The following is a 25,498-nucleotide window of genomic DNA, read 5'->3' as shown; positions in this document are numbered from 1 at the left end:
GAGACTAATCTATCTGCCCAAGTCCCAGAGTGAAAACAGATGGAGCTGATCCACAGTAGGACCTCAATGGATATGTAACAAACAGGTGACTGCAAGGCATTGCTCATTCTTCCCTTTTTTTAATATGAATAGTTATTGCAGTTATCTTTTCCCTTTCCAACTCTGTAAATTGAGTGTGTGTGTGATATGACTTGTTATTTTAGTTCATAAATCTCTAGATCAGGAGATTCCACATCCAGAACCAATGTAGAGCTCATCATGAGACTCTGCACTTTAAGCCTGGTGCTGAGATGGATGACTTTTAAGTTATCTCTTTTGGGAAAGAGGTGAGGGTATGTCACATACAGAAAGAAGGTAAAAGAATATATGGGATGACAGGAATAAATTGTGGAAGAAGATATTATTCTTCAAATTATTTGCCATTCTTTCTTGGTGGAGGGTAGATCATGAATTTGCTCTAGTCATTGAAGAGAGCACAAGTGGCATATGTCATTTCTAAATAGAAGCTTCACAATCCATCATGTAGTGCTAGCATGCTTTCCTTTCCCTCTGTCACCATAAAAGCACTATCCCATTTAGAGACTGCTCCATCAGCTAAGAACCTAGAATGAAGACATGGGTAGCATGTACATAGTATGTAACATTAGTGAAAAATAAATATTTGTTGTTTTATCACATCAAGATTCTGGGGTCATTTATTAATTGCAGGATATTTTAAACTAGGCTGAATTATATATGCATGAAGTAATCAATACCCAGTATTCTGAGTGGGAATTATCCCTTCCAAGTGGAAAATGAGGACTCAGCCCCAGGAATAATGCAGATAAGAATATTAAGATGCATGCTTCCCTGGTGGTGCAGTGGTTATGGGTCCACCTGCCAATGCAGGGGACACAGGTTCAAGCCTTGGTCAGGGAGGATCCCACATGTTGTGGAGCAACTAGGCCTGCGTGACACAACTACTGAGCCTACTCACTACAGCCCGTGAGCCACAACTACTGAGCCCGCATGCCACAACTACTGAAGCCAGTGTGTCTAGAGCCTATGCTCGACAAAAAGAGAAGCCACCACAATGAGAAACCTGCACACCTCAACGAAGAGTAACCTCGGCTCGCCACAACTAGAGAAAGCTCACACGCAACAATGAAGACTCAACACAGCCAAAAATAAATAAATATTTTTTAAAAGAATATTAAGATACATCTATCACTTGTGTTTCTAGCTTACTCTAATCTTTCTTATTTTTGATGATCAGCTGATCATGGATATATGGACAATTTTGATATGAGAAAGATTCAGATAATTATCTCCCTCCATTAATTTTCCCAATGTTTTTAATTATTTCTGCTTCATCTTTTTAAAACCTCATTTGAACTTGACCCATGTGTTCCCAAGCTAACATCATTTATACTGAGCAAAATTTGGTTAAATATCCGATCTTTGCATCTGATAAGGCATAGCCATTTTTCAGTGCAAAATTAGAAAGATATCTCCTGGAATAATATGTGTTGTTTTCCTAACCTAAAAATATAATCCTTTGAGACATGACCACCATCATAATTCTTAAGGGAATATTTTAGGACATCTTAATCAGTTAATACCTATTAAGCTTCTAATACTCTGTAATGCATACATATTAATATTTTTTATCCTAGTACACCATGATACAATTTGTGATAAAATTATTTTTCTATAAATGTTAATATTTTACTATAGCTCTCTAAAAGTGTAAGCAATGTGAAAAGATTTGGGAAAATGTATCCTCTAAGTATTTTTTATTTCTCTCATCAAAAAATATATTGTGAGAAACTAATATGTGTAGCATACACTGTTAAATGCTGGGAATTTGAATCAGCAGAAGATACAATTTGCTTTTAAGAAATCCTTAGCATTTTGTGGGCAAGACAAAAAGGTTACAGCTTAACATATAGAACAGGTTTAATGCCAAGTAATTGGTATGAATAGAAAGTTCTATAGGTTTCAAATGAGTGAATGATATCCATGTATAAGAAGAGCAGTTTACTTCACTTATTATGATAATCTCCAGGTCCATCCATGTTGCTGTAAATGACAGTATTTCATCCTTTTTAATGGCTGTGCAAAATTCCATTGTGTATATGTACCACATCTTCTTTATCCATTCACCTGTCGATAGACACTTAGGTTGCTTCCATGTCTTGGCTATTGTAAACATCACTGCAATGAACATTGGGGTGCATGTATCCTTTTGAACCATGATTTTCTTCAGATATGTCATACTAAGTGAAGTAAGTCAGACAGAGAAAGATAAATATCATATGATATCACTTATATGTGGAATCTAAAGCAAAATGTACAAATGAACTTACCTACAAAACAGAAACATACTCACAGACTTAGAGAATGAACTTATGGTTACCAGCAGGGAAGGGTGGGGTGGAGGGATAGAGTGTGAATTTGGGATTGACAGGTATACACTGCTATATTTAAAATAAAATGTCTTTCCATTAAAAAGAAATATTTAACCTGTAGAAAAAAAAAGTATACAAATAGTGAGTAAAGATTTTATGGAGGGAATGAGATCAAGCTCTATTTGAAGTTTGGGTAGGATACAAGCAAGTGAAGTAAAGAGATAAAAGTTTTTTTGAAAGTAAAACCTTGAAGATAAAATGATCTTCATATTTTTAGGGAATCTCAAGACCCCTTTGGCTAGGACAGATCATTTGTGAAGGGGAAGAATGAAATATAAGGAGCCACTGAAAGTTTTCATAATGGGATGGCATCTAAAGTAATATTCATATTAGATTAAAGGGCTGAGGAGCCTTTCTTTTGAAGTTATTACCAAGGAAGAATCAACATGGTTTGGTGACTAAAGAATAATCAGTGAAGAAGGTATACTCAGTAATCACACACTGAGTGTTGTTTTTCCTACACAGTGGTAAAATAAATAGATGACAGGTCTATTTTAGGAGAAACAATAGATTGGTGGAATGCAACAGATGGAGGAAGAATAGTTTTGAGTTCAAAGTCAACTATCGAGTTCAATAGTTTGAGTTTAAGGTGCTAGTAAGTTATTCAAATACAGGTATACAGTATAATTAATTGTATATATTAAAGAATAACTTTGGATAAGAAGTCAGACTTTAAATATAGATGTGGGAGTCATTACATAGTCACTTTTATAGAAGTGAAAACTCAGAGAAGTGCATGAAAAGAGAGAGAGCTAGAGATTTATTATAAAGAATAAGAAGAGAACTCCATTAAGGAGACAGAAAAGAAACTGTGAAAAGGGATAAGAGGAATGAGGAGAAAATATTGTCAAGAATATAAGGGAGCACACAATTTTCAAGTGTGAGTCATCAACAGTGTCAACACATCCTAACATCTTATAGAAGGCAGGGGTGAAGACAAAAAGTAAAAGACAGTTAAGTTATGATGTACTTAGAAAATGAGTAACAGCTATACATACGATGAGTAAGGTGTAGTCAGGATGATGAGTGGATCAAATAAACTGAGCATGACACTCATTAGATTTTAGGGATTGCAAAATTGTTAGACTGTCAGTTATTCCCTATGGTGGCTGCCAACTCGTTATCATCAGAAAATAATTGCTGGTGAGTGGAACGTAGCTACCTTAATAAATATCATAACTTCAGAGTATACATCTAAATTTGTATTTTTAACTTGTATGTATTTATTAAAGTAATATAAGAATTTGTGTAAAACCCAAATAAGATAGTTAAAAATCAAATATAACACCATCTTGTCTCATCCCTCCACATATTCACCTCTTGTAACTGTTTCACCTTGGTGGTTACACCCATATTTTTCAATAGCATTTATGTTGGTATTTTTTCTTTAATCAACTTATTAAATGAGTTTGTCCTTTTTGGTTATGATGTATTCAACCAAACACACTTAATTTTTTAACCCTGAGCATAATTACATCACCAAGTTTATATGTTCTATTGCTTAGTTTGGGTACATTTAAATGTTGCTTATAATTTTTATTTCTTACTCCACAGAATATGTATGGTATTATTGACACTAAAGATTAAAATATCAAGACATGGATATCAATAACCTTCTAATTGTCTTTCTTCTTTCTCCTTCTGCTATCCAATTGTGTCATGTGTACTTTTACTTTCATATTGTCAAGACTGATCCCATTAAGCCAGTAAAATCAGGTTCTCTGCTCTTTGACTTTACATTGATTTTAAAATGTGGAATGAATTCATTTTCATGATATTGTAGTATTATTGACTATGGTAATGTTGAGAATTCTACTATGAATGTTCAGTTAGTAGAAGGTTTTATCTGTTTTTCTTGCAGTTACTAATTGCCTTTAAGAAAAATAATCAATTTGTTTTTTTTTTAGGTACTCTATACTTTCAAACTGTACCATTATGCTATCTAAATCTATGAAGATCATCTTCCCAGGGCAATCTTTCTTTTTGCCCCAATCTTAACATTTAAACCTGTGTACAAGTTTCATTCTGGATTTTCCTTCATTGCTTTACAGGTTTAAATCCACTTTTTGATTTTTGTTAATTAGCTCATTTTACTGAAGTACCTCTTAAAATAACATGCTAAGAAGGATGCATGATAAGTCTTATGATTTCTTAAATGTCTAAAAAAGGTTTTCAATCCATCTTCACAGTTGATTGATAATTTCCCTAGGCATCAAAATTATCAGTAGAAAAGTGAAGAAACTGGGAGGCATTCTTCATTGTCCTCTCAAGTCCACCATTGCTGCCAAAATTGTGAAGTGAGTCAGTTTAATCTCCTTTCTTTGTAGGTGATCTCTTTTGTTTCTGACTTGTTTTGCTTTTTTCATTCTGGAATTTCACAATCTTCTATTTAGCCTTGGTGTTCCCAACTTTCCCAATACAGTGAATAGGTATTTCAATCTAACCAGATCTTTTAATGTATAGTATTGTGATCTTCAGTCTGGGAAATTCTCTGCATTATTTACTTGATAATTTCTTCTTATGTTTCCTCTATTCTCTCTTTCTCAAATACCAATTAGTTGGATATTTAACCCCCCTGCTTTAATTATCTATATTTGTAATTTTAAAATAATATTTCCTGACTTCCTTTATCTTATATATCTCTGGGATATTTCCTTTTCCTTATCTTCCAACCATTCCATTACGTTTTAATTCTACACTCACACTAAACATTTAAACGTTTCTTTCTTGTGTTCTAACCATTCCTTTGTTATTGCATCTCATTCCTGTTTTGTATTGTTCTTTTTGTAGAGATATAATATCTTCCTGAATCTCTCTAATACTACAAATTTAAATTTTAGATATTTTAAAATTTCCTTTTGGGCTTCCCTGGTGGCACAGTGGTTGAGAGTCCGCCTGCCGATGCAGGGGACATGGGTTCGTGTCCCAGTCTGGGAAGATCCCACATGCCACAGAGCAGCTAGGCCCGTGAGCCATGGCCACTGGGCCTGCACATCTGGATCCTGTGCTCCACAACAGGAGAGGCCACAACAGTGAGAGGCCCATGTAACGCAAAAAAAATAAAAAAATAAAAAAAATAAAAGAAATTTCCTTTTGATCCCAAAATTAGCACTGCTACACCAAAGTTATTTTGTATGCTTGAGGACATTGGGTTCTTATATATTACAAATTTTGATGTAAAACCTGGTGATCTTCAGTCCTAAGAATGAGACAATAAAGAGCAGAGTGTAGCTTCTAAGTAGTTTACATTGTTTATTGATTATTACTCTCAAGAAGATAGGGACATCATGCTTTGGGGCTCTAAAATAAGAATGTTCTGAGGTTCTCATGTCCATTCTAATTATCTTAGTTCTTCTTCAGAGAGTTCATTCAGTTTCTTTAGTGATGAGTGAGTAGTGTTAAATGTCTGGAATGAAAAGAGGTGACTAGTCAATCATTTCACCTATTGATTTGTAAATAATCCACATCCCCCTCATCTTTCCATTCTCATTCTTTATTTGACTTGTCAAACACCAACCCCCTTCCCCAACCTAAGGTCCACAGAGAACTTCTGTCATACCCTTGGCTACAGCCTCCTACATACTTACCTTAGCCTGCAGCTTTGACTTCATCAGTAACTATTCCTCAGCTCTCTTTTAGTATATCTTAAGAATGTTGAATTATTTTTCTTGTCATCACCCCTTTTCTTCAGCATTGTGAATTTAAACCATTTTTATTCCATTAATATAATCTTAATGGCATCTCACAAGGAAGGAAAGTTAAAAATGTGTGTTCTTTCTCTCAAATCCAGAAATGCACATTTTCCATTAAAAAAAAATTTAAAGGGTAGCCATAAAACCAATGATGATTTAATTGACCTTATTGGAATGGTGAAGGTTATTTTGGCTAAAATATATGACTAAGCTTTACAGACCAAAATTAATATAGAGTGCCTACAATATGACATGTCCTTAATATGTATTTTTTATTAACTGGGGAAGTTAATACATCTTTTAATGTCTAGAATAAGGAGATCAAATTAGCAAGAAAGGAGTTTCTTTTCATTTTACACGTTTTAGGCATTATATCTCCTATGATATATCAAAAACAATATTTCCACAAGTGACTATATTCAGTCTGTAGCATTACTGTTTCCTTAATGACCACCAGGATAGATTAGGGTTATGTAACTGGTCTTTCCATATGCAACTCTCAGAACTGAGTGCTTGCTCAGAGCCTTCTTGTCTTTATTACTTTACCCTATTTTTCTCTTTGTTAAATGAGGATTTGAATATGTATTATAACATAGCGTAAGGTTTAATGATGCTCCATGATCTCCTCCACTCTTGTTCCATGTCTGCCACTCCCAGATGCACACTTGAAAGTTCTAAAATGCCAAAGGACAAGTAGTTCTTACGCACCAGGCTGTTTTATAAATCCTTTTGTAGATAGTTTCCTCTCTCTTGATTTCCTTCCCTTGAAGTTCCATACTCCTACTCACTTTTCTCTCCGCTACTTGAAAAGATCTATGTTCAAAACTCAACTCAGGCAGCATGGTACCATTCCCGAACCCTACCCCACCCCCAACAGACATCCCATAAAAAAAAAAACTCCAGTAGCTTTCTCTGACCCTTCTCCATCTCCCACAGCTCCTGTGCATGTCTATTCAAGGTTCCTACTACATGGTGGTGAATATCTGTTTATGTGACTTTCAGCCTCCCATTTTAGATGTAAGACAAGGGTCTCACAGTGGATCATATTAAAATCAACTGGAGAGCTTTAAAAATTAAGCTAATCACAATCCACTGGGATGGGGCCCATAAGACTCCAAAGCTCCCCAAGTGATTTTATGTACACAGGGTGGAAAACTACTACTATTAGACCTCAGGAATAACAATATATTTTATTTGTCTTTGAAACTTCAATCACTGATACAGTGCCTAACACACAGTGAGTATAATATTAAAAGAATACAGTATCAGCACATCAAATTTCATTATTCAAAATTAAATGGATTCAAAGTATACTTTAAACTTATAATATTTCAAAACATGAAAATAAACCGCTATATTTTACCAAAAAATTCAGGTTCATATTTGGAAAATATTTCTAAAGATAATTTAATAATGACACACACAAATTAATCCATGAAGAAAACATTACATTCAAAGAAGTATATCTGGGGAGACCTTCAAATGGCAGAGGAGTAAGATGCGGAGATCACCTTCCTCCCCCAAAATACATCAGAAATACATCTACATGTGGAACAACACCTACAGAACACCTACTGAAAGCTGGCAGAAGACCTCAGACTTCCAATAAGGCAAGAAACTCCCCACATGCCTGGCCATGTGGCTGACAGGGTCTTGGTGCTCTGGACAAGTGTCAGACCTATGCCTCTATGTGGGAGAGCAGAGTTCAGGACATTTGTCCACCAGAGACCTCCCAGCTACATGTAATATCAAATGGCAAAAGCTCTCCCAGAGATCTCCATCTCAACAATAAGACCCAGCTCCACTCAACAACCAGCAAGCTACAGTGCTGGGCACAATACGCCAAACAACTAGCAAGACAGAAACACAACCACACCCATTAGCAGAGAGGCTGCTTAAAATCATAATAAGGTCACAAACACCCCAAAACACATCACTGGACTTGGTCCTGCCCACAAGAAAGACAAGATCCAGGCTCATTCACCAAAACACAGGCACTAGTCTCCTCCACCAGGAAGCCTACACAACCCACTGAACCAAACTTAGCCACTGGGGTGGACCCCCAAAACAAGGGGAACTATGAACCTGCAGCCTGCAAAAAGGAGACCCCAAAAACAGTAAGTTAAGCAAAATGAGAAGACAGAGAAACACAGATGAAAGAGCAAGGTAAAAACCAACCAGACCAAACAAATGAAGGGAAATAAGCAGTCTACCTGAAAAATAATTCAATATAATGATAATAAAGATGATCTAAAATCATGGAAATAGAATGGAGAAAATACAAGAAACATTTAACAAAGAACTAGAACTAAAGAGCAAACAAACAATGATGAAAATAACAATAAATGAATTTAAAATTTCTCTAGAAGGAATCTGTGGCAAAATAACTGTGACAGAGAATGGATAGATTACCTGGAAAATAAAATAGTGGACATAACTACCATAGAGCAAAATAAAGAAAAAAAAAGAATGAAAAGAATTGATGACAGTCTTAGAGACCTCTGGGACAACATTAAATACAGCAACATTTGAATTATAGGGGTCCCAGAATAAGAAGAGAAAAAGAAAGTGACTGAGAAAATATTTGAAGACAATATAGTTGAAAACTTCCCTAATATGGGAAAGGAAGTAATCAGTCAAGTACAGGAAGTGCAGAGACTCCCATACAGGATAAATCCAAGGAGGAACATGCCAAGACACCTATTATTCAAACTATCAAAAATTAAATACAAAGAAAAAAATATTAGAAGCAGCAAGAGAAAAACAACAAATAATATAAAAGGGAATCCCCATAAGGTTAACAGCTGACCTTTCAGGAGAAACTCTGCAAGCCAGAAGGGAGTGGCAAGACACATTTAAAGTGATGAAAGGGAAAAACCTACAAACAAGATTACTCTACCCAGCAAGGATCTCATTGAGTTTTTTTTTTATTTTTTTAATTTTATTTTTTTATACAACAGGTTCATATTAGTCATCAATTTTATACACATCAGTGTATAAACATCAATCCTAATCACCCAATTCATCAACCACCACCCCCACCATCCCACCGCTTTCCCTGCTTGATTTCCATATGTTTGTTCTCTACATCTGTGTCTCAATTTCTGCCCAGCAAACCGGTTCATCTGTACCATTTTTCTATGTTCCACATATATGTGTTAATATACAATATTTGTTTATCTCTTTCTGACTTACTTCACTCTTTATGACAGTCTCTAGATTCATCCACATCTCTACAAATGTCCTAATTTCGTTCCTTCTTATGGCTGAGTAATATTCCACTGTATATATGTACCACATCTTCTTTATCCATTCATCTGTCAATGGGCATTTAGGTTGCTTCCATGGCTATTGTAAATAGTACTGCAGTGAAACTTGGGGTGCATTGGTCTTTTTGAATTATGGCTTACTCTGCACATATGCCCAGTAGTGATTCCTGGATCATATGGTAACTACATTTTTAATTTTTTAAGGAACCTCCATACTGTTCTCCATAGTGGCTGTATCAATTTACATAACCACCAAGAGTGCAAGAGGGTTCCCTTTTCTCCACACCCTCCCCAGCATTTGTTGTTTGTAGATTTTCTGATGATGTCCATTCTAACTGGTGTGAAGTGATACTTCATTGTAGTTTTGATTTGCATTTCTCTAATAGTTACTGATGTTGAGCAGCTTTTCACGTGCTTCTTTGCCATCTGTATGTCTTCCTTGGAGAAATGTCTATGTAGGTCTTCTGCCCATTTTGTTTTGTTTTGTTTTGTTTTGTTTTGTGGTATGCAGGCCTCTCACAGTTGTGGCCTGTCCCCTTGCAGAGCACAGGTTCCGGACATGCAGGCTCAGCGACCATGGCTCACGGGCCCAGCTGCTCCATGGCATGTGGTATCTTCCCGGACTGGGGCACGAACCCGTGTCCCTTGCATCAGCAGGTGGGCTCTCAACCACTGTGCCACCAGGGAAGCCCCCTGCCCATTTTTGGATTGGGTCGTTTGTTTATGTAATATTGAGCTGCACGAGCTGTTTATATATTTTGGAGATTAATCCTTTGTCTGTTGATCCATTCTCAAATATTTTCTCCCATTCTGAGGGTAGTCTTTTTGTCTTGTTTTTTCCTTTGCTGTGCAAAAGTTTGAGGTTTCATTAGGTCCCATTTGTTTATTTTTGTTTTTATTTCAATTACTCTAGGAAGTGGATCAAAAAAGATTTTGCTGTGATTTATGTTAAGGAGTGTTCTTCCTATGTTTTCCTCTAAGAGTTTTATAGTGACTGGTCTATATTTAGGTCTCTAATCTATTTAGAATTTATTTTTGTGTATGATGTTAGGGAGTATTCTAATTTCATTCTTTTACATGTAGCTGTCCAGTTTTCCCAGCACCACTTATTGAAGAGACTGTCTTTTCTCCATTGTATATCCTTGCCTCCTTTGTCATAGATTAGTTCACCATAGTTGCGTGGGTTAATCTCTGGGCTTTCTATCTTGCTACATTGATCTGTGTTTCTGTTTTTTCTGCCAGTACCATACTGTCTTGATTACTGTAGCTTTATAGTATAGTCTGAAGTCAGGGAATCTGATTCTTCCAGCTTCGATTTTTTCTCTCAAGACTGCTTTGGCTATTCGGGGTCTTTTGTGTCTCCATACAAATTTTAAGATTTTTTGTTCTCGTTCCATAAAAAATGCCATTGGTAATTTGATAGGGATTGCATTGAATCTGTAGATCGCTTTGGGTAATATAGTCATTTTCACAATATTGATTCTTCCAATCCAAGAATATGGTACATCTCTCCATCTGTTGGTATCATCTTTAATTTTTTCATCAGTGTCTTATAGTTTTCTGCATACAGGTCTTTTGTCTCCCTAAGTAGGTTTATTAATAGGTATTCTATTCTTTTTGTTGCAATGGTAAATAGGAGTGTTTCCTTAATTTCTATTTCAGTTTTTTCATCATTAGTGTATAGGAAAGCAAAAGATTTCTGTGCATTAATTTTGTATCCTCTTACTTTACCAAATTCATTGATTAGCTCTAGTAGTTTTCTGATGGAATCTTTAGGATTCTCTATGTATAGTATCATGTCATTTACAAACAGTGACAGTTTTATTCTTCTTTTCCAATTTGTATTCTATTTATTTATTTTTCTTCTCTGTTTGCCATGGCTAGGACTTTCAAAACTATGTTGAATAATAGTGGCGAGAGTGGATATCCTTGTCTTCTTCCTGATCTTAGAGGAAATACTTTCAGTTTATCACCATTGAAAATGATGTTTGCTGTGGGTTTGTTGCATATGGCCTTTATTATGTTGAGGTAGGTTCCATCTATGCCCACTTTCTGGAGAGTGTTTATCATAAATATGTTGAGTTTTTTCTGCATCTATTGATATGATCATGTGTTTTTATTCTTCAGTTTGCTAATATGGTGTATCACATTGATTGGTTTGTGTATATTGAAGAATCCTTGCATTCCTGGGATAAATCCCACTTGATCATGGTGTATGATCCTTCTAATGTGTTGGTGGTTTCTGTTTGCTAGCATTTTGTTGAGGATTTTTGCATCTATATTAATCAGCAATATTGGTCTGTAATTTTCTTTTTTTGTAGTGTCTTTGTCTGGTTTTGGTATCAGGGTGATGGTGGCTTCATAGAATGAGTTTGGGAGTGTTCCTTACTCTGCAAGATTTTTTGGAAGAGTTTGAGAAGGATGGGTGTTAGCTCTTCTCTAAATGTTTGATAGAATTCACTTGTGAAGCCATCTGGTCTTGGACTTTTTTTTTTTGTTGGAAGAATTTTAATCACAGTTTCAATTTCATTACTTGTGATTGGTCTGTTCATATTTTCTATTTCTACCTGGTTCAGCCTTGGAATGTTATTCCTTTCTAAGAATGTGTCCATTTCTTTCAGGTTGTCCATTTTATTGGCATAGAATTGCTTGTAGTAGTCTCTTAGGACGCTTTGTATTTCTGTGGTATCTGCTGTAACTTCTCCTTTTTCATTTCTAATTTTATTGATTTGAATCCTCTCCCTCTTGTTCTTGTTGAGTCTGGCTAATGGTTTATCAATTTTGTTTATCTTCTCAAAGAATCAACTTTTAGTTTTATTGATTTTTGTTATTGTTTTCTTTGTTTCTATTTCATTTATTTCTGCTCTGTTTTTATGATTTCTTTCCTTCTTTTAAATTTGGGTTTTTGTTGTTCTTTATCTAGTTCCTTTAGGTGTAAGGTTAGACTGTTTATTTGAGATTTTTCTTGTTTCTTGAGGTAGGCTTGTATAGCTCTAAACTTCCCTCTTAGAACTGCTTTTACTGCTTTCCATAGGTTTTGGATTGTCCGGTTTTCATTGTCATTTGTCTCTAGGTATTTTTTTTTTTGATTTCCTCTTTGATTTCTTCAGTGATCTCTTGGTTATTTAGTAATGCATTGTTTAGCTTACATGTGTTTGTGTTTTTAATTTTTTTCCCTGTAATTCATTTCTAATCTCAGAGCATTGTGGTTAGAAAAGATGCTTGATATGATTTCAATTTTCTTAAATTTACTGAGTCTTAATATGTGACCCAAGATGTGATCTATCCTGGAGAATGTTCTGTACACATGTAAGAAAAAGTGTAATCTGCTGTTTTTGTATGGAATGTCCTATAAATATCATTTAAATCTATCTGGTCTACTGTGTCATTTAAAACTTCTGTTTCCTTATTTATTTCCATTTTGGATGATCTGTCCATTTGTGTAAGTGAGGTGTTAAAGTCCCCAAATCTTGTGTTACTGTCAATTTCCTCTTTTATAGCTATTAGCATTTGCCTTATGTATTGAGGTGCTCCTATGTTGGGTGCATATGTATTTATAATTGTTATATCTTCTTCTTGGATAGATCTCATGATCATTAGCTTTCTTTTGATTTCCATTTGCATGGAATATCTTTCTGCATCCCCTCACTCTCTGTTTGAATGTGTCCCTATGTCTGAAGTGGGTCTCTGGCAGACAGCATATATATGGGTCTTGTTTTTGTATCCATTCAGCAAGCCTGTGTTTTTTGCTTGGAGCATTTAATCTATTCATGTTTAAGGTAATTATCGATATGTATGTTCCTATTACCATTTTCTTAATTAGTTTGGGTTTGTTTTTTTATGTCTTTTTCTTCTCTTGTGTTTCCCACTTAGAGAAGTTTCTTTAGAATTTGTTGTAGAGGGAGGGAGATGCAAGAAGGAAGGGATGTGGGAACAGATGTATATGTATGACTGATTCACTTTGTTATAAAGCAGAAACTAATAAAAAAAAATAGCAACCCCCCAAAAAAAAAGAATTTGTTGTAGAGCTGGATTGGTGATGCTGAATTCTCTTAGCTATTGCTTGTCTGTAAAGTCTTTGATTTCTCCATCAAATCTGAATGAGATCCTTTCCAGGTAGAGTAATCTTGGTTGTAGGTACTTCCCTTTCATCACTTTAAGTATATCATGCCACTCCCTTCTGACTTGTAGATTTTCTGCTAAAAAATCAGCTCTTAACCTTACGGGAGTTCCTTTGTATATTATTTTTCATTGTTCCCTTGCTGTTTTTAATAATTTTTCTCTGTCTTTATTTTTGGCCAATTTGATTACTATGTGTCTTGTCATGTTTCTTCTTGGGTTTATCCTGTGTGTGACTCTCTGTGTTTCCTGGACTTGGGTGGCTATTTCCTTTCCCATGTTAGGGAAGTTTCTGACTATAATCTCTTCAAATATTTTCTCTGATCTTTTCTCTCTCCCTTCTCCTTCTGGGACCCCTATAATGTGAATGTTGTTGTATTTAATGTTGTCCCAGAGGTCTCTTAGTCTGTATTCATTTCTTTTCATTCTGTTTTCTTTATTCTGTTCTGCAGCAGTGAATTCTACCATTCTGTCTTCCAGGTCACTTATCTTCTGCCTCAGTTATTCTGCTATTGAGTCCTTCTAGTGTAGTTTTCATTTCAGTTATTGTATTGTTGATCTCTGTTTTTTGTTCATTAATTCTTCTAGGTCTTTGTTAAAGATTTCTTGCATCTTGTCGATCTTTACCTCCATTCATTTTCTGAGGTCCTGGATCACCTTCATAATCAGTATTCTGAATTCTTTTTTCTGGAGTGTTGTGTATCTCCAATTCATTTAGTTGTTTTTCTGGGGTTTTATGTTTTTCCTTCATCTGGTACAGAGCCCTCTGCCTTTTCATCGTCTCTGTCTTTCTGTGAATATGGTTTTTGTTCCACAGGCTACAGGACTGTAGTTCTTCCTGCTTCTGCTGTCTGTCCTCTGGTGAATGAGGTTATCTAAGAAGCTGTTGCACGTGTCCTGTTGGGAGAGACTTGTGGTGGGTAGAGCTGACTGTATCTCTGGTGGGTGGAGCTGAGTAAAAGTTTAATCCACTTGACTGCTGATGGGTGGGGCTGGGTTCCCTCCTTGTTGGTTATTTGGCCTGAGGCAACCCAACACTGAAGCTTACCTGTGCTCTTTGGTGGAGTTAATGGTGGACTCTGGGAGGGTTCACACCAAGGAGTACTTCCCAGAACTTCTGCTGCCGGTGTCCTTGTCCCCACGGTGAGCCACAGCCACCCCCCACCTCTGCAGGAGGTCCTCCAGCAATAGCAGGTAGGTTTGGTTCAGTCTCCCCTGGGGTCACTGCTCCTTCCCCTGGGTCCCAATGTGCACACTACTTTGCATGTGCCCTCCAACACTGGAGTCTCTGTTTCCAACAGTTCTGTTGAAGTCCTGCAATTAAATGCCAGTAGGCTTAAAAGTCTGATTCTCTAGGAATTCCTCCTCCTGTTACAAGACCCTCAGGTTGGGAAGCCTGACATCAGACTCAGAGCCTTCAATCCAGTTGGTGGACTTCTGTGGTATAAGTGTTTTCCAGTCTGTGGGTCACCCACCCAACATTTATGGGATTTGATTTACTGTGATTGCCGCCCTCCTACCACCTCATTGTGGCTTCTCCTTTGTCTTTGGATGTGGGGTAGCTTTTTTTGGTGAGGTCCAGTGTCTTCCTGTCGATGATTGTCTAGCAGCTAGTTGTGATTCTGGTGTTCTCACAAGAGGGGGTGAGAGCATGTCCTTTTACTCTGCCATGTTGGTACCAATGAAATGTTGGTGCCTCACAAACTGGAAAAACTTAGAGCAGTCAGGCAGGCTGTAAGCACTGGGACAGGAGCTGATTCTTCAGGCTTGAGACAGAATGCTTATTTTTCCTTTCATTGAGATTTGACAGAGAAATTAAAACCTTTACAGACAAGCAAAAGCTAACAGAATTCAGCACCACAAAAGCAGTCCTACCACTAATGCTAAAGGAACTTCTCTAAGCAGGAAACACAAGAGAAGGAAAAGACCTACAATGATAAACCCAAAACAATTAAGAAAATGGTAAAAGGAACATACATATCAATACTATCTTAAATGTAAATGGATTAAATGTGCCAACCAAAAGACATAGACTGGCTGAATGGATACAAAAACAAGACCCGTATGTATGCTGTCTAAAAGAGACCCACTTCAGATGTAGACACACATGAAGACTGAAAGTGATGAGATTGGAAAAGATATTCCATGCAAATGGAGATCAAAAGAAACGTGGAGTAGCAATTCTCATATCATACAAAATAGACTTTATAAAGTTTATTACAAGAGAACAAGAAGGGCACTACATAATGATCAAGGAATGAATCCAAGAAGGAGATATAACAATTGTAAATATTTATGCACCCAACATAGGATCACCTCAACACAAAGGAAGATACTAACAGCCATAAAAGGGGAAATCAGCAGTAACACAATCATAGTAGGGGACTTTAACACCCCAGTTTCACCAATGGACTTATCATCCAAAATGAAAATAAATAGGGAAACACAAGCTTTAAAAGACACATTAGACCAGATGGACTTAACTGATATTTATAGGACAGTCCATCCAAAAACATCATAATACACTTTCTTCTCAAGTGCTCATGGAACATTCTCCAGGATAGATCATATCTTGGGTCACAGATCAAGCCTTGTTACATTTAAGGAAATTGAAATCATATCAAGTATATTTTCTGACCACAATGCTATGAGAGTAGATATCAATTCCAGGAAAAAACCAGTAAAAAATACAAACATATGGGGGCTAAACAATACACTACTAAATAACCAAGAGATAAATGAAGAAATTAAAGAGGAAATAAAATAATACCTAGAAACGAATGACAATGAAAACACAGTTATCCAAAACCTATGGGATGCAGCAAAAGCAGTTCTAAAATGGAACATTATAGCAATACAATCCTATAACATGAAACAAGAAACATCTCAAATAAAAAGCCTAAAATAACTAAAATAAAATAAAACCCTAACCTTACACCTAAAGCAATTAGAGAAAATGAACAAAAACAAATAAACAAACAAAAAAATGTTCACACAAGGAAAGAAATCATAAAGATCAGATGAGAAATAAATGAAAAATAAATGAAGGAAATAATAGCAAAGATCAATAAAACTAAAAGCTGCTTCTTTGAGAAGATAAACAAAATTTATAAACCATTAGCAAGGCTCATCAAGACAAAAGGGAGAAGGCTCAAATCAATAGACTTAGAAATGAAAAAGACAAGTAACAACTGACACTGCAGAAATACAAAGGATCACGAGCGATTACTACAAGAAATTATATGCCAATAAAATATACAACCTGGAAGAAATGGACAAATTGTTAGAAAAGCACAACCTTCAGAGAGTGAACCAGGAAGAAATAAAAACTATAAAAAGACCAAACACAAGCACTGAAATGGGGACTGTAATTAAAAATCTTCCAACAAACAAAAGCCCAGGACCAGATGGCTTCACAGGTGATTTCTATCAAACATTTAGAGAAGAGCTAACACCTCTCTTTCTCAAACTCTTCCAAAATATAGCAGAGGGAGGAACACTCCCAAACTCATTCTACGAGGCCACCATCACCCTGACACCAAAACCAGACAAAGATGTCACAAAGAAAGAAAACTACAGGCCATATCACTGATGAACATAGCTGCAAAAATCCTCAAAAAAATACTAGCAAACAGAATCCAACACCACATTAAAAGGATCATACACTATGATCAAGTGGGTTTTTTCTCAGGAATGCAAGGATTTTTCAATGTACACTAATCAATCAATGTGATAAACCATATTAACAAACTGAAGGAGTTAAACCATATGATCATCTCTATAGATGGACAAAAAGCATTCGACAAAATTCAACACCCACTTATGATAAAAAGCCTCCAGCAAGTAAGCATGGAGGGAACTTACCTCAACATAATAAAAGGCATATATGACAAACCCACAGCCAACATCATTCTCAATGTTGAAAAACTGAAACCATTTCCTCTAAGATAAGGAACAAGACAAGGCTGTCCAATTTCACCACTATTATTCAACATAGTTTTGGACGTTTTAGCCACAGCAATCAGAGAAGAGAAAGAAATAGAAGGAATCCAAATTGGAAAAGGAGAAGTAAAGCTGTAACTGTTTGCAGATGACATGATATTATCCATAGATAATCCTAATGATGCTACCAGAAAAGTACTAGAGCTAATCAATGAATTTAGTAATGTAACAGGATACAAAATTAATGAACAGAAATCTCTTTCATTCCTATACACTAATGATGAAAAATCTAAAGAGAAATTAAGGAAACACCCCTATTTACCACTGCAAAAAAAAGAATAAAATACCTAGGAATAAACCTACCTTAGGAGACAAAGACCTGTATGCAGAAATCTATAAGACACTGATGAAAGAAATTAAAATCAATACAAACAGATGGAGAGATATACCATGTTCTTAGATTGGAAGAATCAACATTGTGAAAATGACTCTACTACCCAAAGCAATCTTTGTGTTAGATTCAATACAATCCCTATCAAAGTACCAATGGCATTTTTCACAGAACTAGAACAAAAAAATTCACAATTTGTATGGAAACATAAAAGACCCCGAATAGCCAAAGCCATCTTGAGAAAGAAGAACGGAGCTGGAGGAATCAGGCTTCCTGACTTCAGACTATACTACAAAGCTACAGTAATCAAGACAGTATGGTACTGGCACAAAAACAGAAATATAGATCAATGGAACAGGATAGAAAGTCCACAGATAAACCCACGCACGTACGGTCACCTTATTTTTGATAAAGGAAGCAAGAATATACAATGGAGAAAAGACAGTCTCTTCAATAAATGGTGCTGGGAAAACTGTACAGCTACATGAAAAATAATGAAATTAGAATGCTCCCTAACACCATACACAAAAATAAACTCAAAATGGATTAAAGACATAAATGTAACGCCAGACACTTTATCTTTTTTTTTTTCTTTGCGGTACATGGGCCTCTCACTGCTGCGGCCTCTCCCACCGCAGAGCACAGGCTCCGGATTCACAGGCCCAGTGGCCATGGCCCACGGACCCAGCCACTCCGCAGGCCAGACACTTTAAAACTCTTAGAGGTAAACATAGGCAGGGCACTCTGTGTTATAAATCACAGCAAGATCTTATTTGACCCACTACCTAGAGAAATCGAAATAAAATGAACAAATGGGACCTAATGATACTTCAAAGGTATTGCACAACAAATAAAACCATAAACAAGATGAAAAGACAACCCTCAGAATGGGAGAAATTATTTGCAAATGAAGGAACTGACAAAGGATTAATCTCCAAAATATACAAGCAGCACATGAAGCTCAATATCAAAAAAGAAAACAACACAATTCAAAAATGGGCAGAAGACCTAAATAGACATTTCTCCGAAAAAGTCATAGAGATTGTCAACAAACACATGAAAAGATGCTCAACGTCACTAATCATTAGAGAAATGCAAATCAAAACTGCAATGAGGTATCACCTCACGTCATTCAGAATGGCCACCATCAAAAAATCTACAAACAATAAATTCTGGGGAGCGTATGGAGAAAAGGGGACCCCCTTGCACCATTGGTGGGAATGTAAATTGATACAGCCACTATGGAGAACAGTATGGAGATTCCTTAAAAAACTACAAATAGAACTACCATATGACCCAGCAATCCCACTACTGGGCATATAGCATATACACTGAGAAAACCATAATTTAAAAAGAGTCATGTACCAAAATGTTCATTGCAGCTCTATTTACAATAGGCAGGACATAGCAGCAACCTAAGTGTCCATCGACAGATGAATAGATAAGGAAGATGTGGCACATATATACAGTGGACTATTACTCAGCCATAAAAAGAAATGCAATTGAGTTATTTGTAGAGAAATGGATGGACTTAGAGACTGTCATACAGAGTGAAGTAAATCAGAAAGAGAACAATAAATACTGTATGCTAACACATATATATGGAATCTAAAATAAAAAAAGTTTCTGAAGAACCTAGGGGCACAACAGGAATAAAGATGCAGATGTAGGGAATGGACTTGAGGACACAGGGAGAGGGAAGGGTAAGCTGGGATGAAGTGAGAGAGTGGCAAGGACTTATATATATGACCAAATGTAAAATAGATAGCTAGTGGGAAGCAGCCACATAGCACAGGGAGGTCAGCTCGTTGCTTTGTGACCACCTAGAGGGATCGAGTAGGGAGTGTGGGAGGGAGATGGAAGAGGGAGGAGATATGGGGATATATGTGTATGTAAAGCTGATTCACTTTGTTATAAAGCAGAAAGTAACACACCATTATAAAGCAATTATACTCAATAAAGGTGTTTTAAAAAAGTGACACTCAAAAAGAAAAAAGAAAAAGAAGTATACCTATGTTTGTATGTGCATATTGCTCTATGGATAACTAGCTATACACAAAACAAGTCACACATATACACACATACATGCACACTGATTGAGCTAGGTTGTATATTACATTCTGGTATTTTGGGTTCTCACCAGTGAGGGGACTGAATAGTTTTGCAGAAATTAAATAAGACTGCTCTAAAATGACATTTAAAAAAGCTGATGGAAACTAAGTAGATATCAGAGCATACTGTCATAATGGGATTAGTTATATTTTTCCATTACATTGTTAAAATAGAAATTGACAGAAGAGAAGTGGAAGGAAATAAATGCCAAAGTAGATCTCATCCTGAATTTAAAGCTAGAGATTAGTCCTGCAGGTAGACAAGGATTTTGCTACAGAAACCATTAGCAGAAGGCTTTGGATTCTATTGCCTGACACTTGTGTTGAAAGGGAAAATACATATGGATAAACTGATGGATTGATAGCTTTATTTCATACAGAAAGCAGATCCAGAAATAGATTCTAATTCAAAGAAATAGGAAAATGTTTTGTTTTTGCTGTTGCTGTCAGCGGCCATCTCAAAATTTTCTGTTGAGATAACTTAAAAGGCAACCATCTCAGAAGAGATGAGGTGCAATTGCCATAACCGTTTCTGTTATTCAAGAAATAAGTATGCACTTGCTGATTTTGTCTGATAGATTGTTCTATACAATATTTATATACCATTAAGTTCTGTACTGCTGAACTCTAGTAATTCTAATTTAATGATATTCATCTAATAAAGTGAACACAAGAGGACCTATATTTCAATTAAATGTTCACTGAAGACAAGGCTTACATTTACTGCAGTGTGCTTTATATTTGTACTTATCTAAAGCTTCTATATATAGGAGGTCTTAAGTATTAATTTCTATGACTGAAAATACTTACAAATAAGTTACAAAGTTAATAGTTTGCATAATAATTATAGGGATATTTCCTCCAAAAAATAACACTTTATTTTTTTTAACCTTGGGTAAATGTCTATATTTGTTAAAGATGTCACAATTTTCCCTCTTCTTCAAACCCTCCAGCTCTTCATCACCCTTTGAGGAAAGAGTGTGCTTTAAGCTTAACAGCAATAGAGTTAAAAAAGAATGTGCTAAAAAAAATGAGTATAGAATATATGAAAGTCATAAGATGTAGAAGCAAAGATAAAATAGCTATGTATCTCTCTCTGGAAAGAAGAAGGCAAAATAATTCAAGGGAATACAAGTAGGGAAGAGTAACAGTAAGTTTAAGATGAAAATTTTAATGCATCATGCATATAAATGTGTTGATCAGAAAATGGGATGGCAGGACTCTTGAATGCTTGATTTTCAGAAACAGCAAAAAGAAAATTAAATGTTGAAAGAAATAAGACAGTTTGCTTTAGATCATATACTTATTTAAATCATCCGCTGTCTACTTTTTCCAAGTTCAGGTTTTCTGGGGACACAATCTATTGAAGAGTTTCATAAGGTCTCAGTCTATTGTCTAGAATTTCCAATGCTTTTGAGAAAAGTTGAAAGATGTTTGGATTTTTTTTTTAATTATGTATACAGGCACATGTGTATGTGTGTTGTGGGTTTGTGTACGTTAAGTTTTAAATTGTCCTGAAGATACTCATGTTAAAGTATTTATATTCCTTAATTTTTAAAGCAACTCTATAAGAGAGGTGCTTGTCTTCCTATTTTAAAAATTACAAGTCTCAGGAAGAGAGTCATCAGGTAAGTTGGCCAAAGTTAAATAGCCAACAGTTGAGGGGGCTGTCATTTGAATGCAGATGATCAGATTTCAGAACCTCCTCTCTTAATTATTAGTCTAAACAGACTAAAAAAAAAAAGTCTCTGCAATTTATTTTCCACATGTACATGGCTTTAAATTTTTATCAGATATTAAAACTAGAATAAAAATAAAATAAAAATATTGAAAATTCTATATTCAATATATTAAAATTTTGAGAATTTTTCTCTCTTGCAAGATTCCTAAAATATTTACATTTTACCATTCCATTTTTTTCTTAAAGGAAGCATTATCATTTCAATAGTATTTAGTCTATGTCAAAATATAATTAACATTGCAAATAATACATTAATACTCCATGTATTCTATATAATCAGAGAAAAGGAATATGAGAGTTTAAATATCTGCAAAGTCTAAGTCACAGAGAAATAAATGTTAGTACCTAAATAGACTTATGATCTCTTAAGGTATAAAATTGAATTTATTACTCTCTAGAGTATGAAATAATATAATTTTATGATAATGAAACATATTATCTCTTCATTGGAACCCATATGTAAAGTAAAATTTAGGAATTAATCCTAATGAGATTAAAAATTTAATTTTAGAAAAATAAATCAGTTATGAAAAACTATTGTATATAGGTGTAATTTGACAGCAATGCTTGCATCTTGTTTAAAGCAAATATTTTTAGTCCAACATTTTGTCTTTTATGATGTTTATCATTTACTCTAAAGAGTACATTCATTCACTTATAATAAGTTCGCAGCTGAAATGATTTTATTTAGGATGTACTTTTCTGAAGAAAAATACCCACATTTTGGAGACCCTTTAAAATTGAAACTAGCTGAATTTTAGACCTTAGTGTGGAAAATAAAGAATATTCTGGGAAACAGCAGACAAACATGCAATTAGTTAAATGTGCTCCATTATATCTGATACCAAATACTGTATTATAAAATAGTTTAAAAAGGTAGACTCCATTTCCCATGATTGTTCAATAATTTAAACAGTAAAGAATATTAAAAAGAAATATAGATAAGTTTTACATGCAAATATGAGGAGGAAGGAATCACAAAATTTTGCAATTGAGAGAATAGTATTTCCCTTCTTAAGGATAGTTTCAATAAAGTATTGGAAGAGAAGGATATATTTTAATGTATTAAAAAGTAAATAAAAGTTGAGAAAATTGAAATAAAGAAAATAGGCTCCTATCTAAGACTTTTGTAAAGATAAAGAGTGAAAGGGGGCAAAAGCTAGAGGAAGATTCATCAATTTTGAATTTTTTCTTTGTGTTTTATATTTAATAGACTAAGTTAAAAATGATTAGAGGGGCTTCCCTGGTGGCGCAGTGGTTGAGAGTCCACCTGCTGATGCAGGGGACACGGGTTCATGCCCTGGTCCGGGAAGATCCCACATGCCACAGAGCAGCTGGACCCGTGAGCCATGGCTGCTGAGCCTGCTCGTCCAGAGCCTGTGCTCTGCAATAGGAGAGGCCACAACAGTGAGAGGTCTGTGTACTGCAAAAAAAAAAAAAAAAAGATAAGAAAATGTCACTGGTAAAAGAGCATGAAGACCAAAGATCAGCATGGAAGTATGACTACAGAGGAGAACTGCAGCATATTGGAATTCTGTGGGTTCTGAACCCAGTGGAAAATAAATCATAATTATTAAAAAAAAAAACTATTTAAAAACTCTGGAAAGTATCCTAAGAGTATACAGCAAAGAGAAAAACATGAGTTCAAAAAAATCTATTAAATCATGATTAAAAGAGTGAAAGCCTGCAGCATTTGAGGCACGACCTGCTCTCTTCCCCCTCCCCTGATAAATGCAATAGAAGATCTACTCCCTGAGGTATGGCCAAGAACATGGGCTTCCCTCTCCACCAACTCCTAGTCTAGGACTTTGGTTTCTCTTTGTGGCTGGCAGGACACCAGAATTTCTCATGCCCACCAAGCGTATGTAGCAGATCTATTCTAGGCAAGCATATCTAAGTGGTCTGTGGTTTCTCTCCTCCACCCAGCTCCCACATGTAGGGTGGAAGCTCTACTTTACAGGGGATAAAGTACTAGACCCGACTGCCACTGTTCCTTAGCAGTTATACCAGGTAAAGATACAGTCAAAGAGAGCACAGCTAAAGGCTAAAATCAACATCACTCATGGCAGAAGAAGATGGTAGGGTGACTTCATGCATACCCAAGATTTACCTTGTAAGGAGTCACATCAGAAGCTGAACGTAGTGTAAAAATATATCCAAGTCACTACTGAGATTCTTATCAAGGATCATTATTGGCTTACTCATTCCCTTCTCTTCCTATTTGAACTTCCCTGAGATGAAAATATTACATTTAAAGAGCTCAAGCATGATAGGAGAGGGAAAAAGTTAACTAGACAAATCTAGACAAAATAATTAGTTCCTAAGTTACAGAGACTCGTTTGTAACTGTCGATAACTTTTATAAATCCTTGCTTTGCTTCCACATATCTGCATGGTTTCAAGATCTTGCCCACATTCCTTTGCCAGATTTTTATTACACTGTTTTCTGTAGAAAAATTTTCCAGGGTTATCTCTAAAGCATCCTTTTGAAACTGCCCAAAAACCCATATTATTTATTAGATTTCATTGCATAAGGAAGCACTTGTACAAGTATGGAAGAAGAATTCTGTTTCTAAAAGGAAAGTTAAAAGTCAAAATATATTGGCCTTTCTTGTTCAACAGATCTCCTGAGAACAAAAAATGGTGGTTTAGTCTCTCTACATATAGTCTACAATCATTGCAAGATAAAGCCAATTTTGTGCTATTATTCTCCAAGGTGAAAGTCATTGTCTGTCTTTATATTAGGTGAAGAAGTTGAGAAAGAACACGATTAATAATAGAAGTGAAATTTCAAATAGGTTTTGTGTCAAATAAAGAATAGTACCTTTTAAACTCTCCCTTACTAAAATAAAGTTACCCACTCCTTGCAACCTATTTTTCACCTATTATTATATTTGAATTCAAAATTTAAAGTTCATGCTTTGTTCATATAACCAGTGTGAATACCTCCATAAACTCCAGGTAAGGTACATAGTTCATTCATTTTTACAATGACTTACCTGACACTCCACACACATTAATAGCAGCAAGTACAGTGCTTCTCTTTTGAAGCTCTACTGAGACAGCCCTAAGCGCCAGGAAGGGTAGTGCAGCTATTCCTCCTAAGCAGCAGGGGGAGCCCTTACGTCTGTTGAGTCTACCCGATGCCACTTTTCCTGCAGTATGGATCGCTGTTGAAGCTTAGTCCCTCTCAAGGGGAAGCAGACAGCAGTTCATTAATTCTTCACCAGTTCAGATCCATGCATCAATGCCCAGGCCTTGGGTTTCTTGGGAGAAAATCTTCACCTCCTTCACCACTAAACAATCTACAGTCCCACTGTTGACTTCTCAAGGTAACAGCTATTTTTGTGGAGCATTTTTAGGTCCCATAATGTAACCTCTCCACATGAAAGCTGGCACAGAAAGCTGTCAGGTCTGGTTAGAATAACTACCACCCAGTGATGGGGCATCTTTGTCCTTGCTTCCTCCTCAGGAATCCACCAAACAGAAAACAGGTAGCTTTTTCTCTTAAAGACTCAAAACACAATAGGACCAATGATAAATCCTTGATTTCCATAATTGTACAACTTGCTTTATGTTGAATACCAAGCCTCAAAGTGAAAATACTTTCACTAATTTTCCCAGTTTCTCTTGTCATTTTATGTTAGTTTACCTCTATTTCTATGTGGGAGTATGAAGTAATATCAGAGATTCCAAAATTATTTTTGTCACTAGAGAATAGAAAACTAAAGCATGAAGGATCTCTTTGTGAGGCATCTTGCAATGTTTATATTTTCGTCTCTAC

The sequence above is a fragment of the Mesoplodon mirus genome (assembly GCF_964341445.2).
Source record: "Mesoplodon mirus genome assembly, chromosome: 16".
NCBI lineage: Eukaryota > Metazoa > Chordata > Mammalia > Artiodactyla > Ziphiidae > Mesoplodon > Mesoplodon mirus.
Note: the sequence above shows the minus strand (reverse complement) of the source record.